This window comes from Podarcis muralis, chromosome 3 (assembly GCF_964188315.1).
Source record: "Podarcis muralis chromosome 3, rPodMur119.hap1.1, whole genome shotgun sequence".
Lineage (NCBI taxonomy): Eukaryota > Metazoa > Chordata > Lepidosauria > Squamata > Lacertidae > Podarcis > Podarcis muralis.
This window is the reverse complement of record NC_135657.1, coordinates 61,036,620-61,053,391: the sequence shown is the minus strand read 5'-3', so window position 1 is coordinate 61,053,391 and position 16,772 is coordinate 61,036,620. Positions and strand designations below refer to the sequence as shown.

Here is a 16,772-nt window from a genome sequence, read left to right as displayed (position 1 = left end):
TGCACGCCCGCCAGCCACGCCTTGTCAACCATATGGCTGGTGGGCGTGCAGCTTGCCTCCAAACCTCCGCGGGAGGAGAGCGATCCCCGCAGAGGCTTAGGGTTGAAGCTGCGCCCCACCAACTATATGGCTGGTGGATATGCAGCTTCCTTCCCAAGGATAATATACATATGTATTATCTTTACCCAATATGTGTTTTGTTTGAAATGATTGTGGGAGAGAAATGCACTGTATTATCACAGAATCACAGAATTGTAGAGTTGGAAGGGACCATGAGGATCATCTAGTCCTACCCCCCTTCAGTGTAGGAAACTTTCACCCAGCATGGGGCTTGAACCCACGAGCCTGCAGTTAAGAGTCTCGTGCTCTACCAACTGAGCTATCCCTACGCATTTATTTAAGTGCACAAATATCAGAAAAGCTTCGCATCGCGGAAAACTCAAAAATGGCAACAATGCCACGCAACAATGTCTATATCACAGAAAAGAGACTTTAACTCACCTTAACTCTGCTAAGAGTTCTCTTTCCATGCTTGACCACCTGCCAGGAAATGTGTGGCAGGCTGGCTTGACCTCATTCTTAAATCACTTTTGAGAGGTAGAACTTCATATAAACTTGGATGGTCTGGCTAAAGAAAGGCCAAAGATTTACAACTCTACAATATTTCTCGCTTTTGAAAATTAAACGGCACGAAGGAGACATTAAAAAGGGGGTTCACAGAGAGGGGCAATCCCATGCATGACCAGTTCAATATTCAGGACCTTGCTGGAGAAATGGCATCAGTATATAAATTAAAAAAGGAGTTATTGTTTTGTAAGGTGATGTCTATAGAGATGAAGGGCATTCTGGCCTTCCATGGGTATTCAATAGAGCATATATCCATAAAAAGAAACTCTTTAATGCAAAGGAGTGTGGTTGGTATTTTAACAGGCCTTTTTAAGAAGCTGCAGCTACACAATGGGAGGATGGGGGGGAGAAGAGACTCATGATGTGTCCATCAAACTGTCATAAGAACAGGCTCATTAGGTTCCACTCCTTTGCAAATTAAACAACTCCCAAAAGCAGAGTTTTGATTTACATACTGAGCCTGCAAAGCGGTATAGAAAAAATTGGGAGCTTTCGAGAAAAGATGCTGTGCACTTTCTGCATTTTGTTTCATGTTCAGATTTTAATATGAATACTATGCATACTTAAGAATGTATTATTATCCATATTGTGTTATGAAATTATATTGCTATTCTCTCCCAGCCTTAGAATCTCACTGAACATATACAGCTCGGTCGTCAGCTAACATAAACTGTTATTTTCCTCCTGACATTAGTGGAGGCAGACTACTTTAGTCCATTTTGCATTCTAGAATATTATTGGTAGAATTATGGTGTGAGGTGATCTGGTGTAAATTAGTGAAGCCCTGCTTTGAAAAGCCCAACAAGTTAGCTCTTTATTATTTATCAGTAAAGTGGGCACACAATGAAAACACGGACAAGGGAAATTTGCACAGTGTTTAACTTAGGTCAAAAAAACAAGTAATTTGTTAAGTGGCAAGGGCACCAACACGTGCCAGGTCACGCTGGATTTTCTTTAAAAATAAAAAAAATAACTAAGTTAAACTTTCAGTCAACCTGAAAATATCTGCTTTTTATGGGGGCAGTGCGGAACGAATGGGACAGCAAATCTTTTTTCATTGGGCTATTTTCAGAAAGTGAAAAGCTCTATGGAAGAGAGTGGGAAGAAAAAAGAAGGGGAGGGAAGGGAGGGAGGGAGAATGAAAACGAAAGGTGACAAAATCTGAGGTAAAAATGTTTAATTAAAAATGTAAAACGTGCATGGAGGTGTGCAGAGAATGAGAGCTGAGAAAATCTGAGGTAAAAAGAATGTTTAAAATGAGAAATATGGAGGGGTGTGTGGGAGGAATGAGAGGCAAGAAAATCTGAGGTAATAAAATTTAAAATAAAAATAAAAATGTGAAACAAACAAGAATTAAAGAAATTGGTAGTGAATCTGTTGTACTTCATGATAAAGAGGTGTTTCAGCACTAAGAGAAAAGGAGGCTCAGAACATAGAATCTCTAAAACTTATTTTAAAATTGAATGAACAAATCTGAATAAATTCCTCATATCATCAAGAAAAGTAGAAGGAATCAACTGAACCTTTTAAAAAAGGCCAAGGCACACTGTCTTTGAAGAAAATCCTATACAACTCATGAGACTTGCCTCTGAGTAATAATGCATAGGCTTAGGCTTCAAACCTCCTTTCTCTGCTACTTTGACCATGCCAATTTCATTAGTAAATTGACTTACCAGTTAATCATAAGTTAATTAGTTGAATAGCTACTTCTATAAAATGCTTTGTGATCCAAGGATCAAGAAACAACAGTAAAGTGGCAGCTTCATTAACAGGGAACTAGACCATTGTACGCTTATTGTCTTAACTGAAGAACTGAAACAGAAAATATGCTACATGTATGTGTGTGTCCCCTAAAATCTTATTGCAGCTGACACATGCAGGCTACCACTGTTTATGTTTGTTGAATATTTTCTTCTAAGTTCTTCAAGAACCACACTAGGTGTCACCCTATCCATCTCTTTTCCACCTACCACTTTCAAAAATATGTGCTGTTTCCGTGGTTGAAGTTTAATTCTTACCATTTCAAATAAGTTTTCTTTTAGTGAACCTTGGTGTCCGTCCTCAGCCAGTGCAGCATATTTTGCTTCTAGCAACCTCTTTCATTGCAGAAAAATGTTTTCTCCATATGCCACCTAAAATTACATATTGTTCTTATACCTATGTTTTAATTACAGTACATCCTTTTAGAACAGTTTCCATGTAATATAAGTTGCATCTTACGTAAGCTGTTATCTTACAGTTTATTTTATATATATTTAAGTAATTTCACCCATATAAAGTACAACAAGAATCATTCTCTCTCTCTCTCTCTCTCTCTCTCTCTCTCTCTCTCTCTCTCTCTCACACACACACACACACACACACACACACACACAAACCTATCTTGTGAAAGCAAGAATGTTGGATAGTTTTGACCTCCAGTGTCCATACAATGAGCTATGGACAATACAGAAGTTTGGCTGTTTTTCTATACAGACCTGCTTTTGTATTCTTGTCCGGGGCTTGATCCTTGGAGCCCTGTGAGCTCAGTAGATGCCCGGGAGATAGATGTGATCTGTTAGCCTCATCCAGAGCCGACAGCTGAACCACTTTCACACAGGCAAGCAGGTATGGCTGTGCCTGGGTAACAGATGAGAACCCATGGGGAGCCCTTGACTATGGAGAATGAACAATCAAAAGAAACCATATTGGACACAGATACAAAAGGACTCCCCTGTTTTCCCCCCCTCTCTGCCTGATTTTTTGTTGTTGTTCCCTTCCCCCGCCCTTCTCTTTCTTGCTAAGCTGCAATGAGTGTGGAAAATGCTTCCCCTTGGAAGTATATGAACCACGTACATAGGGTCCAGATGCTGTTCTGTTCTTTCACCTCTTCCCTGTCTGGCAAGCTCACTTGATTTGATTTGCTGCCATTCTGTATGTGTAAAGAGAAAGAGAAAGAGTTCCTTAAAATTTGCCTCTTGTTGGCACAACACAGGTGACACCAAACTTGATAGATTTCTGGCATTAAATATAGTCTTATGGCATTTAAAAAAATAGTCTTTGGCATTAGCAAATATTGTCTTGTAAAATGCATGTTTACTTATAAGTCAGAGCTTAACCAGATGAAAAATATATAGTGCACCATACTATGCATGTTTACTTGGAAGTCAGGCTGCACTGCACACCATGAATTTAAAGCATGCCCCCCCCCCCCAATAATCCTGGGAACAGGAATTTGTTAAGGTGCTGGAAATTGTAGCTCTGCGAGAAGAGAATAAAAAATTATTGGTTATATCCAACACTAGCTGTATTCACAGGGCAGTTTATTCTATTTTTAAAATGTTTCCCTAACTGTTAATTTCCACATTACATTTGAGCTTTCATGTGATGTAAAAACCATTTCTGGAACTATAGGGGAATATAGCTCAGGCTTAGTGCTCATTTCCACATTGTTTGCCAGTGGATTTTTTTTTTTTCCTGGAAGCAAATAATGTGGAAATGAGCACTAAACTGTAGCTCCAGAAGTGGCTTTTACATTGTGTGAAAGCTCAAATAAAATGCAGAACTTAAGAGTCACAGAAAATATGTGAAAATGGAATAAACTGCCATGTGAACGCAGCCATTGTTTGTGAGCAAGGGGAATTAATTTCTACTCATGTAATGAGACTTCACCTTCCTTCCCTCTGTAGCCCTCGATCCACCCTCAAAATCTGCTCTGGGTGGCCATAAGAGTTGCATGGGAGAGGAGAGGTGAAGTCCTGCTGGATACGCAGAAGATCACCACCACAACATTGGATTCTGTCCTCCTTAAATAAACATAAGAATAATAATTGCAGATCCTGACTTGAGCAGGACAGGGTGTTGAACCAGATGACATCCCAGGCCATTCTGACTCCATGACTGCCAACAGGAAAGTCTGAGTAGAATATATGTTAGGGGTCTGCCTCAGACAGGTATCATTCAGTGTCAAAGCACACCTCAAATGCTATGCAGTATTTTCAAGTGGGCTCCTAATAGCCATGAATTCTGCAAGATTCCTTTGTTAAATGGCTTTTTCTAGGAATTTCTCTTACAAATTGTTGCAAAGGCTTACTTTTTCATTGCACTTTACCTTCATACCATAGCTGTCAACTTTTTCCTTTTTTTAAGGGAAATTCCTTATTCCGAATAGGATTCCTCGCAAGAAAAGGGAAAAGTTGGCAGCTATGCTTCATACCCAAATCCCCATCCATGCCAGTTTGTTGTTTTATCTCCCCTAGCCCTTGCAGGCCAGTTTTGACAGCTAGACAAAGCTGTCCACTTGTCAATCACCTGATGTAAATATGAATATCTGACAATCAGCTGATTAACCACAAATCAGCTGATTGAAAGTGCCTGTTTTGAGCAGTTTGGGGGTTCTGGAAGACCTGGTCATTTTTTGGATCTTCAGAACTCATCCTCCCCTTTCAAAACTGTTTTGTGCAGTACTTCAAAGGGGACTTTACATATACCACCATTCAGGTAATAGGTGGTGCCTGTAAACACGCTGTCAGCTGAGCCAGGTTACCCCCTGACCCATATATGACTTCAGGTGTAGGGCCAAAGTGGCCTGGAGGGCCAAATGAAGAGGCCTGGGAGGCCTAATTAGGCCTGCAGATGGGATGTTTGCCACCCCTGATAGAGAAGAGTATTCCTTGGATAACATAAAGCTGTTATTAAGATTCAAGACACTAGAGCTATGGAGTGCATACTCCTTCAAGCAAACCAAAGAGTATTGCTAATTCTAACAAAGAATCATGTCGAGCCACCCTTAGAGTTGTATCTGGTTCAACTCTGCACATAAATGCAGCAATGTTGTTGAAACTAAGCTGCTGTGGGTCAGGTCTTGGCCCAGATTGGACACTGCCTGGGAACCCTAGGTATGTCGCCCTGAGTTTGATGGAAGAAAGATGTAGTATAAATGAAATGAGAAAGCAAACTAGTCATTTTCAAGATCTGTTCTAGGAAACCCCAGGCACTTTTCAGGAGGAGGGTTAATTACAAGGACTGCAATGGCAGACAAACTTCTCCAGAAGTCAGCTTGCCCACCACTACTGTTCTTCCCCTGCAATGTGGGGAAGTATTTGATGCATTCCAGTGCACAGTCTCACTTCCCATGTGGCACCACTGAGACCTAGCAACTGTTCTTCAGCAGTTCATATGGAATTGGATATTTGAAAAGTACTGTTCTAAACTCATCTTTGGAAACAGTGATTCAATTCATTGGACCCTTAACTTTTGTTTCCCGCTTCATTGATTCACAAATACCGTACAGCTACAGCACAAAGAAGGAAAAATAGTTTCAGAATCCGAAACTATAGACATATTCTGGGCACTCTCAGCAATGTTGTAAAGGGGTTAATTTAGCATTGACCAATGTTGAAACACATTTGCCATCTTTATTTAGATAATATAGAGCTGTCTCTCCCTGCTAGTCTATTAAGATTAAGTAAACTGTTTCTCATCATTAGTGTGTCTAATGACAAGAGAGACGGAGCTGAACAGGCAACACCTACTCTTACTGTGCAATTCAGCAAGGTCATTTTCTCATGTTTCAGATCCTCACCTGCAACAGAAAACCCCTAATCCTCCTACCTTTTCTGAGTGGACATCATCTTTTGTCATCAAGGTTCCATTTGAGCCCTCAACTGACTCATCAGAAGGGTGTGTGTGTGTGTGTGTGTGTGTGTGTGTGTGTGTGTGTGTGTGGAGTGAGCTGGGTGATGTATGTTGCCACAGAAAGGGCTTGTGTTTTACTAGCTGATGTCAAACTGTTGGTTCCTAGTCCCAGAAGTGCCATGCCCAGTTTAGTTAATAACAGATTGTCAAATAAAGCAATAAATCTTCTTGCTCAATGACTTCTGTGCAGCTTCCTCACATCCCCATTAATTCTCCATGATGAGTGAAGCTTTCTGCACCCATGCTACCTCCAGAGGCATGCCAGCACCATGGAGACATATGTGAATACACTGAAGCAGCATTACTTTCACAGCACTTTGTGTCAGTGATGAAAATCCTGACAACAAAGAAGTGTATAATATAGTTTCAGAGAAATTTGAGGTCCATTACCACAAGTTTGGACTTGTATTACCTTCATGACAGCCCTGCAATTGTTTAACAATTTCAATTATTTTTTACTGATGAGGAATGGAGAATTTGTGTACAGTGGTACCTCGGATTACAAATGCTTTGGGTTACAAACTCCGCTAACCCGGAAATAGTACCTTGGGTTGAGAACTTTGCCCCAGGATGAGAACAGAAATCGCGCGCTGGTGGTGCAGCAGCAGCAGCAGGAGGCCCCATTGGCGAAAGCGCGTCTCTAGTTAAGAACAGTTTCTGGTTAAGAACAGACCTTCAGAACGAATTAAGTTCGTAACCTGAGGTACCACTGTATTTGTATAGTTTCCCTTTCAGTACTATATAGCACTAGGCTACATTGGTCTTTCAAAATGCCACACTATCCTTTGCACATATTGTAGTTTTATATTCTGCATGAAGATCTTGCAATAGACAAGTGAAAAAGGAAGATGGACGAAGGAACTAGTACAAAATATATTTGCTTGCACATATCTTGTAATACAGGGACGCGGGTGGCGCTGTGGGTAAAAGCCTCAGCGCCTAGGGCTTGCCGATCGAAAGGTCGGTGGTTCGAATCCCCGCGGCGGGGTGCGCTCCCATTGCTCGGTCCCAGCGCCTGCCAACCTAGCAGTTCGAAAGCACCCCCGGGTGCAAGTAGATAAATAGGGACCGCTTACTGGCGGGAAGGTAAACGGCGTTTCCGTGTGCTGCGCTGGCTCGCCAGATGCAGCTTGTCACGCTGGCCACGTGACCCGGAAGTGTCTCCGGACAGCGCTGGCCCCCGGCCTCTTGAGTGAGATGGGCGCACAACCCTAGAGTCTGTCAAGACTGGCCCGTATGGGCAGGGGTACCTTTACCTTTATCTTGTAATACAGACCTACCAACACCTCCTCTGAAAGAAGCAAAGCCTAATTACAGCCCCAGCATCATATGGGGCTGGTGGGGGGGGTCAACATCTTTTGAGAAACAGCCTGAGCCCACCTTCCTAGAGAAGACACTGTCCAAGGATGCCATATCAAGGGACTCAATCATCCTCTAACAGGATCCTCCAACACCTTTACCTTTCATACTGGCTTCAGACCCTCCAGCCCAAGACCCCAGCAGCAGTGGTGACAATGGACCTATAGAATCTTCATTCTGTTTATTAGGTGAATTGGGATGGAGATGCTGAAATTATGCATGGCTCAATTTCATGCAGCCCTTGGCCTAATCTTATGTTGGTGACACAAGGAATTGGGAAATGGGAGAAAGGGGGGAAGAGAAAGGAGTGGCGGGGGGGGGGGAGAAAGAGGGGGGCTTCCCTCACTTTTGGTTCCACTCCTGCCCACATTTGACTCCAAAGCTGCCCATTGCCAGTATGCAACTCCTGACAGATTGCCTCCAAGGGAATGAGGCTCTTGACAGAAGATAGCTCTTAGCAAAATGTGGCCCTTGATTTAAATGAATAAACAAACAGCTATTCCCAGGACGGAACTGGCCAATTCCATGCCTCACACTCTCCAACCTTCTGAACTGTGAAGCCGTCTTCTTAAAGTGGGTTGGAAGAGAAGACCAGCAAAATAGTCTCAGGTGTTCTCAGGAGCAGCCTGATCTAATAGTCAACTCTCATCTCTCAATTAAGATATTTTGGCTGCTTTGCTGAATATGAAATCATAGTTTCCAAGGTCTGCTTCTTCTTTAGAGGCTCCTGTGCTCACAGCGTTGGAATATTCCACTCACCAGATTCCAGTTAAAATGCTGGGGTTGTACCCTACATTTGCAATTCCTGCAAATGTTAGCTGCAACCCTAGAATTGGTTAGAAATAATCCTGAATACATATGTTGCCAAAGTTAAGCACTTTATGGTACAAAATGCACTTGTAAGGAAGCAAGTCCTATAGTGTGTGTGTGTGTGTGTGTGTGCCTAACCTACCTTTTTATACTGTAGCGATGGTGATTGAACTGAGTCAAATGTACTTCAAAGGAAACCTGCTTAGGATGACACATTGCATTTCTTCATTTCAGTGAAAGTGTTCAACATAAGCAACTATCTCTTCCACTTAATTAATGGGACTTAAATGTGTTTATTTTGCAGGGCTTAGGAACAAAATAATTCCTAAACAGTTGGAGGGGGGAACCCCCAACTTTTACTATCTCTCCTTGTTAATTCATAATATGTTTCTTCTTTGAGGCACCTTCTGTTTCTTGCATTTGGAATGTATCATAATAATTTTATTCCTATCAAATCTTATTATATTTGCATAACATAATAATGATGTAGGCCTGGCCAACATTTGTGTTGCTGGATTACGCCCCCCCCCCCCCCACGCTCATCGTTATCCAAGCTTTCGAATCACTGTGGAACATAAAGGGTGGAAAGGAGGAAGTGTAGCAAAGGCTTATGGCTGTCTGTGGCATAAAAGTGGATTATAATGTCATTCGCTAACTGACAGATCATTTAGTGTCCTGGAAGAGTCTGTTTTCACACTGCTGACATTTTCACAGGGGAATTTCAGGAAGGCTTCTTATTGTCAGAGCTATTTTTCACCCAATTTGTTTCCAAATGATGTCTAACCTGAGGTCTCCCCCCTGAGAAGGATTTAAGCAATGATTAATGAGAAGTGTTTGGCCAGACCCACCTTGGGAATGGCCCATCTGCAAATTCAGGTAAGATGTAGCTGCCTACAAGACATCAGCTTGCGAATGGCAGGCTGTTTCCCATGGCTTTAGGCATTGTTCACAGCAAATGCAAGATGTTCACTGTTAGCATTGCTGTGATTCATAAAAAGGAACCAGAGATAAATGCCATTCATTCTGTCTTGAAGTTTTGTAGGTACAGTTCCTATGTATTTCTCATAGGATTGTTCAATGTGTATTGATAGAGAGCACTTATAACTGCTTGTGGCTTAAATAGATGGTAACCTCTCATTGCTATCTACTTATTCAAAGTGTTATTCACCCACTATTACTATTACTATTACTATTACTATTACTATCACACAAACTTTAATAACAGTAACAGATATGCCACACAGTAGTACTTGGTGGGCCCACGGGAGTTCAGATACAGAAGTTGTCCTGACGTGTTCCTTACTTTGAAACATAAGCTAAGATCATTCTTAAGGAACATAGGGCTCTGCCTTATGCTAGGTCAGGTTCTTTGTCTATGTAGGCCAGTAAAGCTGTTAGCACCTCTACAGAGGTCTTGTAGGCTCAAGTATCATGTTTTGCTAATCAGAATCAGACTGGATCTTAGCAGGTCCGTGAATACAGTCTTATCACGGCCTTTCTCAACCTTGGGTCCCTGGATGTTGTTGGACTACAACTCCCATCATCCCTAACTAGCAGGACCAGTGGTCAGGGATGATGCGAGTTATAGTCCAGCAACTTCTGGCGACCCAAGGTTGAGAAAGGCTAGTAACAGGAGAGGGCAACGATACCCACTGTATCTAAGTCATGAGAGTAAGCAGGGTAGAGCAACTGCTCCACATTGCCCAATTGCCAGGAGCTGACTAGCATTTGCCTGTTTGTTCAGGGTTCTTGCAAATTCAGGATCACTGACCAATGGGTAGAACAAACCAGCCATTGAGTGGATGAAGCAAAGAAGGTCCCATCATTCAAAAAACAAAATCCAGGAAAGGCATTAAAGTGCAGACCACCTAAGGTACAAAAGCTAATTTTGTACAAGTCATAATAACAAAAGAAGAGACCTGCTGGATCAGACTAAGGTTAATCTGGAGCAATTTCCTTCTTTTAACAGGGACCAACCAGCTTCCTCTGGGAAGGCCACAAGCAATATCCCATTATTGCTGATATTTAGCTGGTATTTCATATAGCCAGGATAACTAATAGCCACTGACAGGCATCCTTCATAAAGTTGCCTAGCCTTCTTTTAAAGCCATCTAAATTAGTGGCCATCACCACTACTTCCATTACAGAATTCTGTGTTGTGTCGAGTGCTTTTTTTGTTTTGTTTTTTGATCAGGTCTGAATCTCCTGTCAGCCGACACTATTATTTGTTGAGACATTCTGTCGAAAGAATATTTCCTTCATTGGTGTCTGCTGTCAGAGCTCTAAAACTACCTTTGGGGACCTTGGTTTCTCCACCCAGCCTCCAGTAAAGCGCTGGATTGGATATATTTCTTCCTAAATGATTGTGCATTCCTAGGTTTATGAGAAGAGTTGGAGGATCACGTATCATCAGAAAACCCTTTCCTGTACTGTTTGCAACCTAGAGCCCCATCTGTTTAAGCAATGGTGGGAAATGGAATCTGCAACATCTTACAGCCCCATACGTTACAGTGGGGGGTGGGCTAACATTTTCAGGCTTTAAGGGCAGCATTCACCATTGGCCAATTCCTGGGGTCTGTATGCCACTGGTAGGTATAGTCGCCCCACATTCACACATACTGTACATACATGTGCGCACACACACACACACACACACAGAGAGAGAGAGAGAGAGAGAGAGCCACTCTCTCATCAAAGGATTGATCTGATGACAGGGAAGGAGAGATTTGCATCCAAGTGCTGGGCTGTGTCAAGAGCTTTAAACATCTCCACCCACCCCAGAGCCATGTCACTGGGCTCTTGAGAGGGTAGAAAAAATGCTGGGTGGGGGGTGCTGAATCAGGCCCATGGGCCAGGGAATTAGCCATCCTTGTTATTCAGCAAAACAAAATGAATCCAACTGCCTACAAATAAAACTGTTTCTTTGTAGAGAATACTTTGGATTGATAAAGAGCAAGTATCCAAAAGAGGAAGTATTTAGACTGAGATAACATATTTTTTCTTGGAAATCTCCAGCAGCTGCCTCCCCCCCCCCCACAAAATGCCAAGTTTGCAGCATTGACTATGGATCCAAATGTTTTCCCTTGCAGTATTCGGCTTATCACAGGGTGTATATGATGGCAGTTTTTTAAAAAAAACCAACTGTTGTGAAAAAGAAATGCTTTCACTTTGTGTACGAAACACATCACGCAAAGCAATCTCACACTTTCTTTAACTACTTCTGTTGCCAGCAACATGTTTACCATGATTTAGATGTCTATTATACGCATGAATGGCTTGTCTACTTAATTTCATCAAAAAAATGAACCCTCATAAGAGGCACAGATGCTGGTATGATGGTAATCAAATTAGTTTTTGGACAGGTTTATGGCCACTTGCTGTCAGTTAAGCTCTTTTTGGCTATCTTCACTCTTAATACAGTTTTGATGGTGATTAATGGCTCCATTAATACACTGTTTTTGCTGTGATAGACACAACATTATGGTGTTGTTGACCGCAGATGATCATAACATTCTGTAAAATCTAGTTCTCAGACACATTAGTCATATCTAATGTGGAGATGTCAGAAGGTATGCTGCAAGCTCAATATATGTGGGAATTGTCCAGGTAGCCTTAAAAATATAGGCATAGATCCCTAGATCCTTAATTCATGGCCATGACAGCAACAAAAGCAGGAATGAGCCCATATACCTCAGTCCTCACAAAATGCAAGGCTTCAGCAGAACTTCTTGCAAGTAAGTGGATGTAAGGGTTATATTCCTAGTCATATTTACTTGGAAGCAAGTATATAATGACTAAGACTGGGCTGTAAGGCTGAAATCCTTATGCTGTTTGGGGAGCTATTGTGTCAACTGCCCAAGCAATCTCCAAATTCTATAGCATGAATAGGGATTCAACAGGACCACTTGGAAACTTCCTGAGAGTTTAGGAATCTCTCTAATTCCACCAGCCTCCAGGAGTAAACCATCTTAACAAATTCCCCACCCTTGGAACAGGTGCTGCAAGCATAAGCCACACCAGGAAATGGTTTGTCCAGGACATATATAGGGAAGTTCATATTGTAAACCATCTCAACAAATTCCCTGCCCTTGGAACAGGTGCTGAAGCATAAACCACACCAGGAAATGGTTTATCCATGACATATACAGGGAAGTTCATATTGGGAAAGTCCCACTGTTGTTATGACAGCCATGAAAACCTGAGCTGACCTAAAAGGGATTCCTATGAACCAGGTCCAAGATCACCGCTGACATATCAAGTAAGGAGATAGTTGGACTGCAAGGCTAGGCAGTACCAGCAGAATCACCCATCTATCCCTAGATTGCAACACAAGAGACAAGACCTGACTTCTTGAGTCTCCTGGTAGCCAATCCCTTTGATGGTAGAGCCTACGTTCAAGTTGTATTGAAAACATAGGCAGAACGTGTGGAAGAAATCCACTCCTCCCATCTCATGCATAAAGGTCTCCATAATGCATACCTTAATTAAAATCATGTTTAACATTACATGTAGTTTGGCCCTTAGGTGCTGCTATTAAAATATATGTGTCTTCTGTGCAAATAGTGTCACCTACTGACAGAAATCATGTATTGCAACTCAGTGTAATATACAATGAGAGGAGTCAAAAGAAGGAGGAAATGAAAAGTACCAGCATTCAGAGAGGATGTGCGTACAGTGGTACCTCTGGTTACGTACTTAATTCATTCCGGAGGTCCATTTTTAACCTGAAACTGCTCTTAACCTGAAGCACCACTTTAGCTAATGAGGCCTCCCGCTGCTGCCGCACCGCGATTTCTGTTCTCATCCTGAAGCAAAGTTCTTAACCCGAGGTAATATTTCTGGGTTAGTGGAGTTTGTAACCTGAAGCATATGTAACCTGAAGCATATGTAACCTGAGGTACCATTGTATAAGCAGAAGTGTGTGAGAATGCGAGAATGCTTGGTGGTGATGGTTCAGAGTAGCAAATTGCCCACAAAACCAGGAAAGACTATGACAGAGAGAAAAGAGGGCAATAGCCCAAGTTCTTGAAATAAACTTTATTCCAGACTTGATACATTTTGGAACAATTCCTTCCTCAGGTGCACATTTTTAGCAGGGACTTGTCCTGTGGATTTGATGACAATTGCTAAAAACATGCCCTCCAGAAAAGATTTGTTCCAAAATGCTTCATACCTAGAATCAATTTAATTTAAATACTTGTAATTTCTCCCTCATTCCCCCCGCCCCTTTTAAAGGAAGTTCAAGCGTTTTAATAAGTGCAGACAAGTCTTTACTTTAAATCCCTTGTCCAAATGTAAATATTGGTGGTGATTAAAGTTATTAGCATAACATTAATAATGAATTTATTCATCCACATCTCACTGAAACCCCCCTCCCACTCGCTGCTTTAGAAACATTATGTAAATGTTTAGTTTAGATTTTAGCAAATGCCTATTTCTACCTGGGTGGTCATCAAGAAAGCTGCATAACTATCTGGATAAAATACTTTCTGACTAGTTCAATAGTTATCCCAAGCATTGATTTTACTAATCTGGCTAATAAAAGAGCTAAATATTGAACTATAATCTGTCAACTGAAGATCAACAGAAACTTCAAAGTATCGTGCCATGTGTCCAACACAATGAAGGATTGTGGTGGGTCTACCCATTTTCTCTAAACCTATTAATTTATTATAATTCCTTTCAAATACTTAAGTATGATCCCATCTGCCTACTATATCCTGGCAACTTCCCTGATATATTTTACCTCATCATTAGAGGAAAGCTCGTTATGAGAACAGTTACCAAAGTATTCTGCGCCCTACATATACAAGACATGAGGTGGGGGCAGAGAACATGTTTCATTTTCTATTTTCATCTGTGTGTGTGTAATCTTTAATTAATTTTAGGGCTAGGAACAAAGAAGAACGAAAGATAGGATAAAACAGAGAAAAGGAATCGGGGAAAACAATGACAAATTTTAGCCAGTTTGCCAAAAACAACCCTGCATTGAAATAAGATCCTATGTGCATATAGGTGTGCGTACACACACACACACACACACACACACACACACACACACTTCACCATACTTGAATAAAAATGTTCTTATAACAAGGATGTTACAATAATCTCTCCCAATTGCTCAGTTCAGGCTACAATATACTTTAGATTGCTTGTGTATACAGTTTTAGGTGATCTATAAGACCACAAGGAAAACAATATAATTAAAAACAAGCAAAATGTCACAAGGCTGTTGTTGTTATTATTGCCAATATATATTCTGAGGTTGGAATCTACTTTTCAGTATAAATGTTATCATTTAAGCAGAAAGGAATGTAAATTTGCCTTTTTAGCAATGTAAGTAGCTGTGGTGGAAATGTCAAAGAACCCCCCTCCCCCCAAAAACCCCCCACATACAGTTCTGTATTTGTGAGCACAAGCAGACAGTTCTCTCTCTGCATATAATTTTGTGGGCTCACAGCCACGGGTAAATTGATGCACCTTAGAAGAAGCTTCTTCCATCTGGTTACCATAAGAAAGTGTGGTGCTTCACAGTGAATGAACAACCCATAACACTTGCCTTCTGAAACAAAGAAGAAAACCAAATTCTATTGCATGTGAAATGAACCTGGTCAACGTGAACATCTGCAGTCAGCTGCAACTTACATATGTATATCACATACTATGTTATGATAAACTCCTACAATTAAAACTAGGTGTGTGCATTGGATTTGTCTGAATCCCAAGTCAAACTGGGGTGACTTGAAGGGATTTGGGCTTGTCAGAGGTAAAGGAAGATCCGTATAAGGTGGCCAGAGTCAAACGGGGAAACCCCTCAAGTGCTTTGTGGCACCTTGGTGATTCATATGCCAAAGAAAAGCTGCAGACAAGCATCTGCTAAAAGCAAAACTAAATGTCTCTCAGCTTACCATATAAGGAAAATGCCAGGATGGGCGATGGGGAATGTAACAGCAGCCACCAGCCCAGCAACAGGGTATAGGGAGAGCTCTGTTGTAACTGACAGTCACACATGATGTAATTAAAGGGAACGGTTTTATCTGAAAAGTGATCCCTTTTAGTTCTCTCCCCGAAAAAGAAATCCATTTAAAATGAACCCAGCCCCCAAGCCCCCAAACCAATCTGTATTTTATTTACCTTTTTAAAAGTCTTACTTGTTGCTGTATTCTTATGTTTTTATAATTATTTTTCCCCTGACTACAACTTACATTATCAGCTTAGGTTTCCCCCCTATACATGTATGTATTAAGCAGAATATAAATTTAGCAAGTAAGCAAACAAAGTATAAATCTTAGAAGGATCTGGGCAACCAAGGCCCAGTATGCTAATTCAGGATTGGTCCCTCTAGCCCCCTTTCTTTGTTGTTTGAAGATTGTTTAAAAATAACTAGTATGTTCTCCATGATGTCTAGCCCTCCTCGGATGTAGTGCCCCTCACATAACGAGGGGGAGAATGGCAATGAGCCCAGTGGTCCCACCCTCTTCACTTCCTTGTTTCCTTCTCTTCTGTCTTCCATGTAGGGGGATGAATGTCTGCATCAAATGACTTTCTCTACCTGTGTGATTTAGAACCTTGGTTGTGCATGGTTCTCAATTGTGTGGGGACTGTATTTATTTATTTATTTATTTATTTATTTATTTATTTATACATTTATATCCCACCTTACCCCCAAGGAGCTCAAGGTGACCGCCATAGTTTTCCTCCTTCTCATTTTATCTTCACAACAAGTAGCTACTGGAAGAGAACAGATCAGTGAGGAAGAAGAGGCTGCCTCTCTATCTACTACCCTGCACTGGTTCAGGTAGCTTATTGCAAGCATCGTTGCTTTTCTTCCAACACTCTGAACACTATTTTGGGCTTTGTTTGTTAGGGGGAGAGTATGCAGAAGAGATCTGGTTACAAAATCACATGGGCTTCAACCAGGTATAGGGGTTTCTTTTATTGAGAAAGAAAACTGATAGGAAGGAGCCTCCTGTATTTTGTATCATTTCCAACACAAACTGGCATCAACTATGCATCAAGTGTAATGTATGATTAAATCTGTGTATTTTGGAAAGTGCATTTGATTTGGGACAAACACTGTCAAAAAAATACTAGATTTTACACAAAAGGGCACAAGTTCCAAGCATGCACCGTTATGACGTTGCCCTTAGGGGAACTTTGCTGTGTCCTGGGGTCAAAAAAGCCCAGAGTTGCTCTGTAGGTCATTGGGATTTTCTTCCAAGCAAACACATTGAGGATTGGGCCATAAATTGCTGTCCTTCGTAACCAGCCCTGTAAATGTACTGTGTATGTTGCAG

General features: G+C 41.4%; 1 long non-coding RNA gene across 1 annotated transcript; it reads right to left on the bottom strand.

Annotated features, from left to right (window-relative positions):
* Nucleotides 1-356: 356 nt before the first annotated feature.
* LOC114593349 (uncharacterized) lies at nucleotides 357-3,309 on the bottom strand. The gene is made up of 3 exons (XR_003705645.2): nucleotides 3,105-3,309; nucleotides 2,646-2,759; nucleotides 357-628 (listed from the first exon to the last, which is right to left on the bottom strand). It is a non-coding gene; the product is annotated as an uncharacterized LOC114593349 (long non-coding RNA).
* Nucleotides 3,310-16,772: the final 13,463 nt, after the last annotated feature.